Source organism: Panthera pardus, unplaced genomic scaffold (assembly GCF_024362965.1).
Source record: "Panthera pardus isolate Hobbes unplaced genomic scaffold, ASM2436296v1 HiC_scaffold_2, whole genome shotgun sequence".
Lineage (NCBI taxonomy): Eukaryota > Metazoa > Chordata > Mammalia > Carnivora > Felidae > Panthera > Panthera pardus.
In genome coordinates this window covers 49,448,145-49,465,946 of record NW_026526765.1, presented here as the reverse complement: position 1 = coordinate 49,465,946, position 17,802 = coordinate 49,448,145, and the positions used below count along the sequence as shown (strand labels likewise).

Sequence of the window (17,802 nt, the reverse complement as noted above, 5' to 3'; positions counted from 1 at the left end):
TGGAAATATCACAATTCTAGATGTCAAAATAAACTACAAAGCTGTAATAATCAAAATAGTATATTATCAGCACAAAAATAAAAATAGATCAATGAAACAGAATGGAAACTCTGGAAAGAAACCCATGCTTATATGGTCGATAAACCTATGACAAAGGAGGCAAGAATATACAATGGGGAATGGACAATCTCTGTTATAAATGGTGCTGGGAAAACTGGACAGCCACATGCAAAAGAATAAAACTGGACCACTTTCTTATACCATATACAAAAATAAACTCAAAATGGATTAAAGACCTAAATGTGAGACCCGAAACCATAAAACTTCTGAAAGGAAACATAAGTAGTGATTTCTTTGACATTAGCCATAGCAACATTTTTCTTTGTATACCTCCTAACACAAGGAAAACAAAAGCAAAAGTACTGTTGGGACTATATCAACTGACTCTTAACATAAAAGCAATAATGTCACATTTTATTGTCTATCACTATATACCATTCGAGTTTTGTGACTAGTTATTACATGGCATTTTGGCAATGGATAGCTGATATACCAACCATATGTCAGGCACTGTTCTAAAATATGGCATAGGGCAGTAAACAAAATGGGCAAAGCCCTTCCTCTGTATTCCAGATTATATTATCTAATTCAAAATGTATAATAATTTTATAAAGTATGCTATATTCCCATTAACACACAAGGAAAGTGAGGCACAGAATGGTTGCTTGCCCAAGGCATTATAGCCAGCAAATGGAGCTAGGCTTCCATCTCAGGCTACATGATGTGGTGGATAAGTCACTGCACTCAGCCATGACTTCTGCATCTGAAAGATATGAATAATAATATACTGCACACCCCCAAGAATTACTGTGAGCATTAAAGAGCATCATGCATGTCAAAGCACAGCATAGGGCTATGTACACAGGAAATTCGAGAAAGTTTTGCTGTACATTATACTATTTCTGTTATCATTATTATCATGGCTGTTGTCATGATGCTATCTGAACTCAGAGCCTAACTACTTAATTCTTTATTATTTTATTGCCTCTGGTCTAGTTTCCTGTGCTCTCTACCTGATCAATGTGTAGATAGAACTGATTGATAAACCTGGTAAATGTCACTGCTCCTTTTCATAGGGAAAGAATCAACTTTCAAAACCTTTACACCTCTGACCCTACAGTGAGCAATAGGTCATTTCTGAGAGGTGCACTAATGAGGGGTTAATATACACTTAGGCTAGAATCAGATAGTTCTAAAGGGAAGAATCAGATACATAAATTGCAGGAGCCATTATAAAATAAAAATACAGGGACTCTTGTTCAAATATTATTAAGAATTTATACCAGAATTATGGTTACATCAGGGTGTTGAACAAAACATGGGGCCATTCTAAGTTAGTGCCTTCCTCGTGGAGTTGTTTTGAAGAATAAATGAGATGAGTACATCCAGTCCTTAAAGAAATGTCTAGCAAAGAACAAATACTCAATAGTAGTGGTGTAAGTTTTTACTGTTATCATTATATGTTTGTCAAAGTAATGAAGGGAATCCCAGTCGATGTGTAAGCCCTTTTCAAAACTCTCAGGCAGCCATTTTCTCATGTGGCTTTTGTAAACAGCTCTGAGAAACAGGCGGAGTGGAGCCTTCTCTGTCCCACAGCTAAAGAAATAAAAACTCAGGGAGTGCTTAGGGATTTTCAGAGGCTACACAGTAAGAGTGATTGAAGTCAGCCATCTGGGGTCCTCCAGCCCTGTAGTCTTTCCACCAAGTCCTCCTGGCTCCAGCTTCATCTGGCCCTGACAGAATTGCCATGCAGACAGCAGTTACTTATTTGGTGTAGTCAGGACCCAAAGATCAGGCTGAGATTAAAGATTTACTTTGCAAAAAGATCCACACCAGAGGCTCCTGATATGTTCCCTCGAGGCACTTACCACCCTCTCACTCGCATTATAATGTTACTATGTCTTCTGAGCAAACCATAGCCTGCCCAAGAAAACAGGGACTGGGATAATTGTTCAGTAGATGATTAGCACACAGGCCCTGGAGTCAGATAGGGAATTTGAATCCTGGCTCTGCTACTTAATAGCTTGGGCAAGCACTTAACCCAGATTATCTCAATATTGACATTTTGGGCAGGATAATTCTTTGTTGTAGGAAGACACTTTGTGCATTGCAGGATGTTTACAACAACCCTAGCATCTATCCTCTAGATGCCAATAGCACACCTGACCTCCTCCCTCACCCCTGGCTGTGTGTCCAAAATGGCAATTGTCCCCTTTGTCGGCAGCGAGGAATGGGGGGTATCACTACCAGTTGACAACCACTTGGAGAACCATCCCCAAGTTTCAATGACTTCAATATAATCTAGAGGTAATAATGATAAAAATACCATCTTAATCAGGTTCTGAGGATTGAATGAAATGATCAGGTACTGGTGTGGCATACGGCCTGGCACAGTTAGATGGTCAATAAATATATGCTGCTATTATTGCAGTATTGGCCAAGGAATGGGGATCTTTGCACAAACTCCATAAGCTTGCTGGATTTAAGGCTGAAAACTCATTTCAGCAAATATGTATTGAGGATCCATTTCCAAAGGCATTTTCTCAGGTACTGGGAATTAAAGTTTGAATAAGATTTAGACTCTACCCTCAAGGAGCTAGTCTACCTAGTAGGAAGCTCTCAGCCTAGACCCAGTTCAAATCCTATCTCTCCAACTTGCATATGTGATTTAGGACAAGTTTGCAGCACTTTTCTGAGTCTCTGTTACCATATCTGTAAAACGGAGATAATAATAAAAATCCCTAAGGGACTTAGCTCTTAACCAGTCAGTTACACTGTCTCCCAACAATACCCATGGTTCCTGATTGTTGAATTCCTTTCCCCTCACCCCACTGCCTGCAGCACAGAGAAAAGTCCATAGCACACCCCAGTGAAAGATGCTACTGCTTACCACGAACATTTATAATCATCCAGGAAGTGATTAGGAGGCTAAATTATGGGGTCAGATGGACTTGGACTCATGGCCTTGCCCAAATCACTTCACTTCCCTCATTCATCAGTCTATATACGAATGCAATGGGGACAACAATGGTACCTTTGCCATAGGGTTCTTGGGAGGATAGAATGAGATCACTCATGTAAAACATCGCACAAAGCCCAGCACTAAGGAAGCACTCGATACCCTGTCACCATGGCAATAAAGGTGTTGAGAAAGGGGAGAGGGACACTGACCAAGAAGGGAAAGAGGAAGATATGGCTCTCCACAGCCTGATCCAATAGCCTTTAGAGAGCAGATGCAGGAGTCCAGAACTCAACTCCCTCCCAGACTGAGGGACATAAACTGCAAACCTTTCAACACCAAAACCTCCTCTCCACTCCAGCCCTTCCTGGGCCAATTGTAGCAACTTCTTCCCAGGCCCCCACCAAACGATTCAAGGGGATTAAAATATGTATGCATATATTTATGAGGACAAGAAAGAGGAAAAGCGTAACTTCTAGTCACAGCCTAAATTTCCTGCCTCCAAAGCCCAGCTGGATAGCACGAGTTCTAACAGAAAACAGCCGCACAATTAGCTGGAGTTCTGTAGCTGTCTGCAGCAGACTGCTTACGCCGATGTCTCGATAGGTGGTCTCCCAGTTCATCAGTTCATAAATAAGTAATTTGAAATGTGTTCCTGAGGGAAATTTTCCTCCTGCTCTCCCCAACAGACTGTACTCATCAGTTTTCCCATTCTCCAGGTAGCTGCCGTCCTCATTTATAATGGCCAGAGGAACTACGCTGTTCTAATTCCTGCTTCATTACAATGTCTAATGCGAGTTTTCACCAGCCTCACAACTCCACATTTCTTTATATTGATAAGAAAAAAAAAACTTTGCATATATTATTTATTGGCACTTTGGAGGTAGCTTTGCTACAGGTTTAAGTGGAATATTTTTTACATACAAAGCAAGATGGCCAAGTTGAGCTCTGGACAGAGGTTTGGAAATGTTGTGGATAAGCTCTCGAGTGGCACATACGTGTGCACTGGGCAGGCATGCACACCCAGTGCACAAAGGAGGCATACCGCACACCCTACGCAAACTGCACACTCCACACACAGGCCAACCATCACCCCCTATTTTACTTCCTTTCCCTTGATTCCTACCCTTGCTGCACTTGTAGACTGGCAGATATTTTGTACACATCTTGATGCATTGTTCCAACCCTATATTTTTCCACTCGAGAAAATGCACAACCAGATCAAAAGCACCTGGTGACTTAGGAAAACCAGAGTCCCCCACTGGTGAAGCTAATGGAGTCACTAATTTGCCTGGCCAATAAAACCAATGATTTCTATACTAAAAGCCTTTGAGTGAAGCCTCCGGGGCTTGCTCCAGGGGTAATGGAGGGGGCTAGTTTCCTCTTAGCCAATAACCTAATTATTTTTTTAAAGCACTAACTGTACCTTTCATTATAATAATGCATATAATTGATTTTACTGATTATGTCTTTTATGACATCTATTAGTCACTGGGAACTATATTTACTTCTTTTTGTTGTTTTTATGATTGTTTAGCTTTGGGGTCTCATAATAGGTAATTAATAAAATATGTTAATCTGAGAGTAATTTACCTAATGAGATCTCCAGGAATGCTTTTCTCTCCTGATAAAGGAATTCCTCAGAAGGCTTTTATGGAAGAAAGCTTTCCCGTGAAACCTTGGCACAATCTGGAACCTAAATTCAGAATTATTTTTGTTTTCCTGGAATCTGGACAGCCAGAGAATTTCATCAAAAAAAATTTTAAATGAATGTCAGGGACTGTCCTGTTTCACAGGAAATTGTCCTCTTCTCCTGCCTGGTGGCAATCATCAACACCCTCTCCCCCAGGACAACCATTCAGGTAGCCATCAGTGAAGTTGGCCCTCCAGCTACTTGGACGGCTCTTTAAGAAAGGGGCTATAGTTTTGAAGGAGAGCTAAATTATTGCAGTCCAAGAAAAGCCAAGCCAAAAGGGTAAGGTAAAGAAACGAAAGAAAATAAAGGGGGTAACAGGGACAACGTTTACACTACAATGTGACTTTTGGCAGAGAAACGCACTATCTGGTAGGAGAGAACAACAAAATCTAGACCAGTTTCTCCAAGGCAGGAACAATTCATCTTTATCTACAAGGGGTGCCAGTGTATTGAGTGGAAATAGCTCATTCTCTGGGATGCTGGTCAGACGTAACTAAGGACGTCTGCAGCACAGAAGGCTGTTGAAAACAGAGTGTCTGGAAGCAGATGCATCTGACTCACACGCAGTCCTACACCTAGGACTTAGTGGACTTGGTCACGTCATTTCTTCCCTCCATATTACCTTTCACTTCCAAATGAAGGAGGATGATGGTACCTAGCCCATTGGATCTGTGAGATTAACGGACACTTGCCTGTAATAAAGGAACACAGAGTTTGGCATTCACCAGCGTTTCTCAACTTTGGTATCCCTGACATTTTTTGCTGGGTGGGGGAATGTCTGCGTTGCACTCTGTTTAGCAGCATCTCTGCTTCTAGCCATAGGAGGCAACAGCACTCCTCCCCTCCCAGTTGTGGCAACTGAAATTGTCTCCAGATATTTCCAAGTATCCTTTGGAAGGGGAAGGTAGACGTAGTAGGCAAAACTGCCACCCCTGAGAACCACTGGTCTACACTAAAGACCCAAAAAACACTAGCTCATTGTTAGGATGATCTTTTCTGAGAATCACCTAGCAGGAGAAATGAGAAAGCTGTTTCTGGGGGTGGGGGTGGGGGTGGGGGTAATACCGTAGGGTGTCCCACAGTGAATTCCACCGGCTCTTGTTATGATCACTGGGAATAATTCCAGGCTTTAGTTTGAGTATCTCACACTAACATGCAGAAACCTCTTTCCAGAGGAGGCCAAAGTCTCCGAAGTACATAGGGAGCAAGTAGGGGTAAAATGACTGCAGGTTATGGATTACAGACCAAGACATGCAGGCGCCATCTTACCTCCAGTTCCTGGAGAGACAAACCAAGCCAAAAACCAAAGGCCACCAATATAAAGTAACGTAGGTCTGTATGTGTCTATATACATAGATACAGATATAGATAGGGGTATATAGATATATCATACACATAAGTTTACAATATGTAAGCACAGAAAACTACAGTGAACTCTGCTGATTGACAGAAAATTGTAAGTTCCTCTACCCATAAAAAGCAAATTATGAAAATGTCTAAAGCCTAAAACTGACCTGCCCAATCTTTGACTCCTATGACACACAACTTTCTCTAAAAACTCAGGTCCCAGATGCTTTTAGAACTCAGACTATTTTAAGTTTAGATTGAAATTCATTTAGAGTGGCTCTCTCTTTTACTTGGTGAGAAAAAGTAACCTTCATGCACTGAATACAGGCTGTGTGCAAGACTCTTTTACAAACGTTATTTCATTTGGCAAACTAGAGCCTGCCAATTTTAGCAATCATTTGATAGTCTCACTCTGTAGAAAAAGAAAAGAGAAAACTGCATGTGTATACATACATATTCAACCAAAAGAAAAACAAACAAAAAAAAAAACAAAAATAAAACATATGCACTTAATACCATAGAAAACCACATAAACACAAAAATAACAGACAATTGCCCAAATGTGTGTTCATACAACCCTCTCATGCACCCCCTCAAAAAAAAGTACCCGATGACATGAAGTAATATACTGGATTTCCCAATAAGCAGAAAAAGCATGTACCTCCTGTGAAACAGGAGCACTCAAAATAAAAATTTTAAATAAAATTTGCTACTTGAAAATTACCAGAGTAGGGGCACATGGGTGACTCAGTCAGTTAAGGGTCCAGCTCTTGATTTGGGCTCAAGGCATGATCTCACAGTTCATGAGATCGAGCCCCACATCGGGCTCCACACTGACAGCGCAGAGCCTGCTTTTTCTCTCTCTCTCTGCCCCTCCCTTGCTTGCACACACCTACTCTTTCTCTCTCTAAATAAATATATAAACATTTTTTAAAAAATTATCAGAGTAGTCATCATGGGAAAAAATATTTATTCTACTTCCTTATACTTCTGTTATAGCTTTGCCTTGTTTTTATTTTCAATCACCTAAATTGGGAATGGAGAGGTAACCACAATTTTTGAGTTATTCAGATCTTTAAAATCTTAATTGAGCCCTGAGACACATGCAAACATTCACATCCAAATTTATAAAACATGGAAACCCATGCCTGTTATCCAGGTGCCTCTTAGCATGACACTTGGGAAGGGCGGAGGGACTCTGTTCTGGCTGCCAGGGGACCTGTATTCTAATCCTTGCTTTCTACTTACTCCTCACTGATACCTCAAATCTCAGTTACTCTATGTGGGGGGAAAAAAAAAAACCTAGACGGTGGAATTGACATGACTTTCAACATTCACTTTAGCTTTGACTGCCTGTGAATCCCACCTCTTGCCCAAGGTCACCCTCAGCTGGTGGCCACAGAGACAGAACTGGAGGTGATTCCACCTCCTAGTTCAAGGCCTTTCACACAAACGCCCCCTTCCTTCTCTCTCCTCCCTCAGTTCCTTATTACTATGCACTTCCGATCTCTTCTCCTTCTCCCATGCAGTCAATCCACAGCCCCTCCCTACCCCCTACAGCTCTGCTCAGCAGGTAGTGCAGGAAAAGATAGCAATGGGGAAAGACAGCCAGGCACACTGAAGGGGTTACTTTGCCCGGGGACCCCTTTATCTGAAGTTGTCCTCAAAAGCGAAAATGAGTTGATTTGCATTTTCCCACTGAAGCATGCAGAGTAGCTGAGGAGTGTTTCTCGTTACTAAGTATCGTCTTCTCTGGTTTGCCTGAGGCCTTCTCTGGGGCTGGAACAGCTCTGAAAACACCTGTATGCTGCCCATTTAAATACATGCTTCAGACAAATCTTTTCAGGGTTTCAAAAGGGAAAGACTAATGCTTTCCCTCCCCAGCATACATTATCCTTCCTGTGAATGCTGAAGGCAGAAATTAACCCTTTCCTGACTGGTTCCTTTCTTGTCTGTCCATGCAATGCCTGCATTCACATTCATGGCTAGAGTTAACAGCTTTCTCCTTTACTAATTCATTCATTCAGTTGGTCAGTCAGTCAGCAAGTATTCACTGAGAATCTGCTGTGTACCAAAGCACCATGTTGACTGCATTTAACCTACAGAAACAACTTTGCTAAGGGTCTTGCTCTGAAATTGCTCACAGTCTAGCCAAGGCAATAACAGGCCTGGACGTACCCAAATATACCCAGATATCACCTGGGGGCCTCATCCACCTCTGAAATTGGTTCAGACAATATCATGGCTTGTTGGAATCCATAGCTGGCCCTATGAGCTCTGCAAAACCCCGGCCTTCTTTCTCTGCTGTGCATTTAAGCCTCTTGCTGTGATTGGGCACCAGCATCTCATGACTTTGGTAATTCTGTGGAAGAACTGAAATGAGTGGAGAGGGGTGGCATCAAGCACCACATGGTCTTCTGCCATCTTGGTGGCTCTTTACCTCATTCTCCGCTGGCTCCCAAAGTCTGGGCTCTCCAGGAGATGGCCTGCCTCACCGTGCACATTCCCCTGAAGTGTAAGCCCACCCTGCTCTTCTCATAGCTAGCACATCTCACAGACCAGTCTTCCTTCCCTGGTATCCGGGGAATTGGGGGAATAAAGTTTTCTCCATCATTTTATTCAAATAAATATAATACAAGCAGGAAAGCGATGGAAGCCATAAGAGTACACTTGGCCCCAGGCAGGCAACTAATAAATATATTGAATGAACATACTTGTTGAAGGAAAGGTTTGGAAAAGGACTATGGATGTTAAAGGGAGGGGAAAAAATGGCTATCATAAAGGATTCAAAGAAGGAAGGCTTTTGTGAAAAAGCACATAGTGGCACATGAGCAGGCAATATTTCAGGTTACATAATCCTTTCTGACCCTCATCTATATATGTTTCTTCTCCTCTTTTCTTCGTTTGGGCATCTATGGAGCTCTTCATGAAATACTAGCAGACAAAAGGATCTTGGAGGTCTGAACACAGGACTCAGGAATCAAAAAATCCTAACGGGTCCAGCAAGAAGAAATTGTGGAGCTCATCTATCCCAATTCATTTGGTTCACAAAGGAGTAGGCAGACTTTCCAAGGTCATGTCGCATGTTAATGGATCATAATGCACTCAACCCTCTCTCTTCTGTAGCAGAGACATCCAGACAGACCTCTGATGTGTTTTATTTGGCTGGTACAGTGTTTTCCCCAAATCTTAATTTGAAGAGTGATCAGCATTTTAAAACCATGAAACTTCACAAAATAATCCAGAAAAGAAATCAATGGTCTGCCAACCCTGGGCTCACACTCCAGCAATGGTTGGAGTTGGGTGGCATGGTCTCCTGTTTGCACAGTCCCCTTCACTCTCAGTTGCCTAACATTCAGCTGGCCCCACTCATCTCCATCACAGTCATGGCCCTATGTCTTTACACTGAGAAGCCCTACTTTTCAGCAGGCTTCTTGCCCTGGCCAAAAGAAAACCATTTAGCATGTCTAGTCTCAAGCAGCACTGTAAGTGATGTGATTCTAGAGGAACTGTTAAATTCAGTAATTTCTCTCACCTTACCCCTAACCAAAACCTAATAATAATAATAATAATAATAATGATAATAATAATAACGTCAATAAATTGCAGGCAAACAAGCACACAAAAAAGCCTTTCTCATTTTCTGGTACTGCCTGAAATCCCACTGTAGCTTGGGTTAAGTATTGTGGTTCTCTAACATCTTGGATTTGGAATAACAGTGATGAAGAAGGAAGTGGTTCCTAGCACACACGTTCATCTACTTTAATATTTTGCCTGAGGGCAATTCTTTACTAAGAATGCTCAGACCTTCTATGTGTACATACACACAATATACAGTACAATACACAATCCCTTCTCTCATTTTCCCTCTCTCTCAAAATCAGCCACATGCCCAACATTGTTGAAATCTGACCCAATCAACAAAAATGAAATTTTCCCCTTAAAAAAGAAAAAAAATACAATAATTTTCATAAAATTAAAACACACAGCAAATATACCTCTTTGAAGAGGAAAATGTGATGGTTTCCTCTGGAGGGTCAGAGAGAGCATGATCCAAAGGAATAGACTTCAAGAGCACAGGATAGCACATTTTGATTATGTAAGTGTGTGGCCTTTGAGAGGCAGAAAGTATAGGAACACAAGGCAGAAAGAAAGAGAGAAAAACTGTCATTTTAGCAGTGGTTACTTTATTGTGATTTCAAGTTAACAGTCGGGTAAGTACCAAAATGCTATGTCCAGAATTTCAACACGTCTTCTTCCTTTTTCTCATTCCCATTGTGAGTTCCAGGAAATGGAGAGAAAATATAATGAAGCATATTTCTTTTTAAGTGGCATGTAGCTGGCCCCTATGTGGATCCTGTTTTCTGGCATCATTTTAATTAGGAAAGGCGAGAAAGTTCCCAGTGTTCCCCCCACCATCCTTCCCTGTGTCTAAGTGAGGGTTTCACAGAGAACTGGCAACCAACACAATTTTGACAGAGTGAACTTCTTTCTCTCATAAGCATCCCTCCAATCCCTAGATAATAACCCTCATTCCTCCCACATTAACTAACACACACAACTTTCTTCCTCCCACCCTCCCCCAGCCCACACTTCTCTCCAAAACGTATAACATAATTGTGAAGGCTAATTATCAAATAATGCTTAAGCCTTTGGGAGCAAGATAGAGGGTTCTAGAAATGTTTTAAAAAGTCCCCAGGCTGCAATAGAAACGTGATTAACTGAAACAAAAATGCCTGGTGAAAAGTTTCAAAACTAAAATCAGTTTAAAAAATTCTTTTATATGTACATGTATTATACACACATATATACATAATAATGTGATATGTAATATATATTGCATCATACATTGTGTGTATATATGTTTATATGTGTGCATATAGATATATGGTATCAGTTTTTTAATAGGTCACAGAGACTCTCTGACACTCTAGGGCAAGTCCTTAAAGAGAGAAATAATTTGAAGTTGATCCATCTTTTTCTAGATACTGGGATATCCACCCAGTGGGTAGATTTCTGCCCACTCCCTCCGCCCCCTGAAAGAGGTCCTCTCAGCTGACTCTGGAGGGAGGGAGGAGAAGTCTGCCTCTAGTAAGAGGAAAAGAGAGAGCAATTCTGGGCAATATAATTCTCTTCCTGACCCCAACATGAGCAGATAGAGGCTGACAGATGTAGCCTTTATCATGGAATAAAACAGGCTCACAGCAGTGTGCCACACACATGAATGTCACATTTTATGAATTGCCGTATTGCTGCACTACACACTGCAGTAAAAGCAGAGGTGGGTAGACCAGGAGGTTGAGAGACAACAACTGGGCCTCCTGCCTCCCATGCCCCCTCCACTCCAGGCACAGGTATTGGTCTTCTGTCTATATCCTCAGAGAGGAAGAAACAGACGGTGGATGCAACGGTGTGGGGGCCAAGTCCTCAGCTGTGCGCAAAGAAGTTAAAAATAGTACCCCAGATGGTCCAGTTTCAACTGTCCTGGGACCCTGAGCAGTTACAGAGCAGAAGGGGCTGGGGGGAGAAGAGTAGGAAGGATTCAGAGAAGTGTGAATAATAACTATGCATGGCCTATCATGCAAAGAACTGCAGGACAGAAAAAAAGCTCCTCCCTCTCCTTTAGTAGAAATCAAGCCTAGAATGCTGATTCTGTGCATGACAAGTCCTGTGACAGGCAGGAGATCCCATCCATGAACTCTGGGTCAGGAAAACAACGAAGGTCCATTCTGAGACTCGATCCACAGATGAGCATTCCATGAGAATCAGCTCTTGATTCAACACTGTAGAGTAGATGGTATCCATGATCTCCTGGGACTCACTTTCTAATTGAAGAACAAGTATGACTTGCCATCTTTACCTCATGCCCCACTGAGACTTCCTGCCTCATTCATGGGACTCAGGCATGATTGGGGATTCTGAACAAGAGAAAATCAGAATCTATTGGAGATCCTCTCCCCACCAATTATTGGGTTAGGCCTGAGTCAGTTGTAGTTGAGGCTAATGACACCTCTTAATTTGCCCTGTTTCCTATGGTGGGATGTCATGCCATCCGAATTAGATACAGTTCCTACTATGGTGTAATGTGGTATTCCAGAGTCCTTACAGCCATGGAAGAATTATGGCACGTGTTCCCAGACCAATTTTTCTTTTGTTGCAGAAAATTATGCTAGGGAAATTATTCTTATTAGGAAGCAAGCATACATGTAGAGTACCCTGCAAAACTCAAATATTTTTAAAGTAAAATGTAAGTCTTCAAAGAAATTGCAGGCTTCCAGGAGACTATTTTGAGCTTCAACCTTATCACCAACCTGGAAATGAGTGTACTTCCCTCTGTTATTAGGGATTCTCTGGTGCAAAACTGTTATGCATATGGTATGCTAAATAGTGGCCCCCCAAAGATATCCATGTCCTAATCCCCATAACCTATGAATTTTACCTTACATGACAAAAGGGACTTTGATTAAGTGAAGGATTTTGAGATAGGGAGAATATTGTGAATTATCTAGGTGGACCCTATATGTAATCACAAGTGTCCTTATAAGAAGAATGCAAAGGAAGATGTGGCTGCAGAGAGAAAGTGAAGTGATGAGGTAGAGATTGGAGTGATACACTTTGATGATGGAAAGAAAGGGCCACAAGCCAAGAAATACTGATGGCTACCTGAAGCTGAAAAGGGCAGGGAAGCAAATTCTGCCCCCAGTCTCAGAAGGGTTCCTTCTGAGGAAGGAACACTTGATTTTAACCCACCTTGATTTTAATCCATTTTGGACTCTTCCCTCCAGAACTGTATGAGAATAAATCTGTATTGTTTAAGTCACTAAATTTGTAATTCAGAAACAAAAGTCCAGGTCATGTGGACCAGCAACTTCACACTATTATAATGAGTGGTTTTTCTCTGAACCATACAGAACACAGGATGTTGGAGGACAATTATTTTATCCCTTCTCCATTAGAAAATATTCTATTAAGCCATAAGTCATGTTTTGCTCAGACTGGCTTCCATGCATTTGTTCATATCAAGAATAGCCTCAAGAGCCATTCTCATCATTGCTATTTTGGGTTCTATGGTGAAACAAATAAGTGAAATCTTCTTAAATTTATATGCTTGATGAAAGTGAGGTTTTCTGTGCCCCATGGGCATTAGTATTTAGAAAAAGCAAAGATTTCTAATCTCATAAAGATAGGAGGTACCAATCTCAGATTTTTAGACTGCATGGTCTGAGTGAAAACAAAAGTTTCAGGACACCAAACTGTCTTTTCTACTGGCCTACTATTCTACTGGAAATGTATACTATCCATTGGGGATTACAGCTCAGTTTTTCCAGTGTCCCCCCTCCCGCCCCTGCAGTAGGAAGAAAATAATATAAAAGACCATGGTCAGTCATTATCCCCAAATCACAAATCAGTTAGGAATAGGTGCACATTTGCCCAGACCTCTTATGAGTTATGGTAAAATCCAAACAATAGGAGTTTACATTAAAAAGAGTCAACAGGAAGATAGGCAAAGAGGATCCAATATACAACTACTAGGAAACCCTAAAGAAGAAAGCAAAGGAACAGAAGAATCTCGAGAAAAAGAGAACAAAGAAAATACCAAAAACTGTAATTCAATAAAGTTTTCCTAATATAATAAAGTGATTTGAACTATATGTTGAAAAAACATACCCTGTACCTGAGAATATTGACCCAGAATGACCAAAACCAAGACATATTCCAGGAAAAAAAAAACTGTATTTAAAAGAAAAGGGGAAAAAAATAGATATTTAAGCAAAAGGAGCATATAACTTACAAGGGAAATCAAATTAATTTATCCTCAGATTTTTTTTGACAGCAAAGCTTTTTGCTAGAAGAAATTAGAGTAATGTATTTAAAATATTCAAGGAGAGAAAATGTGAACTAAGGATTTTTTATCCAGGAAATCACAAGCTGCTAATAACATGTAAAGACTCAGAGAATATTATTCCCATGAGCCCTTCCTAAGGAGTCTTCCAAAGAACAAGTTTCAGTCAGGTACTGCTGGTGAATATCAGATATATAGTTACTTGTAGATAAAAAACTAAATGAGGGTTGAAAGGTAGATAGTCTAGTATATGATTCAACTGCAAATATACTACAAGTATAAAAATTGGGGAGATGATTAGCATATGCAAAAAACATTTTATCTGCTTTCACTAACAATAATGTCAGTAATAGTACAAATATTATTATTCTGAGGATGTTGTATATATAAAGTAGAAAAAAGAAAATGCTAATTATGGGACATTCTAATTCTACCATCTCCCACGCCTCAAAGGATTTTTTAGTTAAAGGAACTATGTAGATAATAGAAGATGTTAAATAAACAATGTAGATATGAATCTGAATTAGACATATCAGTATAAACTCATGGAGTATTTGTCTATTCCAGCTCTTTTCACTAAAAGGGTTTAAAAACAAAGTCAACCCAACAGCAGTGCTCATCTCCAGCATTCAGATTTGATCTTCAAATGACACAGCCCATTGAACTAAACCAGGATTTCTTGGAGAAATGGCTAATTCCAGGTCTTAGGCAGGAAATGTTTATGATGAGTTTGGAACATCCTGACATGCAGTTAGAAGGAAGCTATCAAAAATTACTAGGCTCATGTCAGAAGATCTCAGGAAGCACCTTGAAGAGTTTTCCACTGGCCAAAGATTTGAGCTTTACAATAGATTGAAACTAATCAAATATAAATATATATAAATCCAAGAGATTATGACATATATCTTAAAAATAATAACTGGTCACCTTCTGAAGAAACAATGATCCAACTGTCATCTTGAAAATGGGGTAAATAAAAGGAAATAATCAAACCTCATCCTAGCTATCCTATATGAATTATAGTACTATGTTACAAAATAGTAGATGAGGGAAAGTGTCTCTTTATAAAAGTATGCCAGGTGATAATTAAAAGGACATATAAAATTAAAATATTACTATTTTTCAACTCCCAATGAATTAATGGATGTAGACATTGAAGATCTGCTAGGACTAACATTAAAGAACAACGTAAACCAGACAGAAAACATAATACTACCTTAACCTTGTTAAAGGCATCAGACTTGTGTCAGGACAAGCCTCTAGATTCAGCTCCCAATTTGCAGGAAATAGAGAAGACAGAGGAACACATTGAACTGTACCATGAGTGAGCAGTCAGCAAATCTGACTGTAGGAAACTTGACAGGCTAAATGACCCAAATCTGTTACCAGATAAACTATAAGGAAAAGAAAGATGTGGAAGGAGGAAACCATAAATTAAAAGAGACCTAAAAAACATATCAAGTTTTAAAAAATGGGAAAAACTAAACTATAGGGTTTAGGGATGGCCAGCTGAGTGATAAAACCATAAATAAATGCAAATAAGTAATTATTATAAAAGTCACAATAGTGATTACTTCTGGAGATAGGAAGGGATTGTGTTGGGATGAGGCGTGTGAAGGGGTTATAATAGGGGTGGCTGGCAATTCTATTTCTTGATTTTGGTGGTAGTTATAACAGTGTTCACTGTATAATAATTTCACTAAGCCACACATTGGTTTGGTTTGGTTTTCTGTGTCTGTGTTTAATTTTACAATAAAAATATTTTTTTAAAAAAGAATTAACTGTAGTGGTTATTTGTATTCCTTCTCTCTGGGTTAAATATTTGGTCATGATGATGGTCATGATGAATTAAGAAGCTCTCCCCAAAGCAAGGGCTCCTTTGATTTCTGAAGGAACTAGGACATAATAACTAGTGTCCAGCTATGATCATTGAATTAAGCACTTAGGAGGGCTCATTAAGCTCTTGTTGCATGAAATCAGTGAATCAGTGAGTCAACAGACAATGCAAACACTCCATATTCAAAGTCATTCTGCAGACTTCTACTAGATAGCTCTCCCTGGCTAGAAAAATCTTCAGGAGCTCTTTATTACCTGTAGGAAATGCTTATGCTTCCCAGTTTCACATTCCAGCCTCTTTTCCAGAAACCAGTCTCAACCAACCTTTCCAATCTTAGCACAGCTAGTTTTGCAAATGCTATACTCCAGTCAAACAGGTCTACTTTTAGAATTCTATCTCCTATCTTTCTCATTTCCCTTGCCCCCATCCCTTCCCTGGTACCTTCCCCCTTTCTTTCTACTGACAGAAACTCTACTCATCCTTTAAGGTCTGGCTCTATTCTCATATCTTCTCTAAAGACAGTCCTGATTACTCTTTCCCTGTTGTGCTTCCTCTTTCTTCTGAACCTCAACAATGTCTATTCTCACTTTTGGATACTTAGCCCTTACTTGCACTAGTATTATTGTGAGAGAATTTTTTATCTTTTTAATTTGTTTTGGGCCTGCAAATACACTCGATATTTTCTGAAACTATGTCTGACATTTTTAAAAAATGATTACACAAAGCCTATCACCACATTTTGTGCATCTCCAATCAGCATATGTCAATTAACTGTGAAAGTGGGTGGGCGGATGAATGGGTGGATAGGCAAAAGAACAGATCAAGTTATCACATATTTGAGAGCATTCAGTGGGTATGGGCAGACACATAAGTTTATATACTCAATAGGGGTAGAATTACAGGGGTCTACTTGACTGCAAGGGGTCTCTGGTGAACTACAGGCAGTTACAGATGTTGGGTACCTGGAGGCTGAGATGCTGAAATGTAAGAAGAGAACACTGAAAATATATGGAAGAAACTAATAATAAACTTTCTTTCACTCACAGCTTTGTCCACATCTAGACCTATCTGTGGCAGTTCATGCACTTAAATACTGAAACTTGAAGCAAAAATTTTAAGAGTCCCACTCTATATACTTTACAAAATCACTTATGGGAAGTTTGGGGGTGAACAGGACTATAATTGAGTTTGATGAGAGTTCCCTGTGACCTAAAATCCAGGTATGAATGGTTACGTGAAAAATTAGAGGCCCAATCCTTCAGTTATGAGGATGACTTCTGCATAAAGAAGAAAAGTAAGGTCCCTGAAATGTGTCAGCTGTCCCAGGAAGCTCTGAGCTGAAAGAAATCCTTGTCCTAGTCAGAACACTAGGTCAGCCGAGTAGCACGGTACCTGGAGCCTAATCCTTCTGGTTCCCTTCCTCCAGCTAACCACAGACCTGCCCTCCTTTTGAAGCAATGGCTCCAGGGAGAAATCTGCAGACAGATTGGAAGGGATAAATGAATTGGAGTCTGTGAGCTAAGATGTAAGCAAATATAAATAAACAGAATTAGAGGTGGAAAGAATGGAAATCTCTAGAGCCAACAAACTTCTTTACCCTCGTGCTTTGGCATTTTCCCTTCAAGAAAGCCAGGAAAGAAGAGAAAGGTTCTATCATGGATTGGAGACCTCCTGTGTAATGAGAACTATCCTAGCTGCTTTCAAACATGTAATTTTATTTAATCCTCCCCCTCAACTTGTGTGTCATGCTTGTGCAGGGCCCATGCTAATCTCTGTATCATTCCAACTTTAGTATATGTGCTGCCAAAGCAAGCACCACCTCAACTTGCAAGGAAAGAGTTACCTTCCATGTTTTACTGAAGATGCAAACCCAGATTTAAAGAGATTGAGAGACTTGGCCAAGGCCACACACTTAGAAAGTATAAAAACCAGGATTGAAACTAATGTTTATTTTCCTCCAGAGCCCTGCCCACTACACCCCTAGTGGAAACAGAATTATAGCCTGTTTTAACTGAAAGATGACCTCACCATCATCCCCATTTCACAAATGAAGAAACCAA

At 40.3% G+C, this 17,802-nt stretch overlaps 1 non-coding gene across 1 annotated transcript; it reads right to left on the bottom strand.

The window, feature by feature from the left end:
• Positions 1-17,451: 17,451 nt before the first annotated feature.
• Positions 17,452-17,558, bottom strand: LOC128778432 (U6 spliceosomal RNA). The gene has a single exon (XR_008424021.1). It is a non-coding gene; the product is annotated as a U6 spliceosomal RNA (small nuclear RNA).
• Between the last annotated feature and the right edge of the window lie 244 nt (positions 17,559-17,802).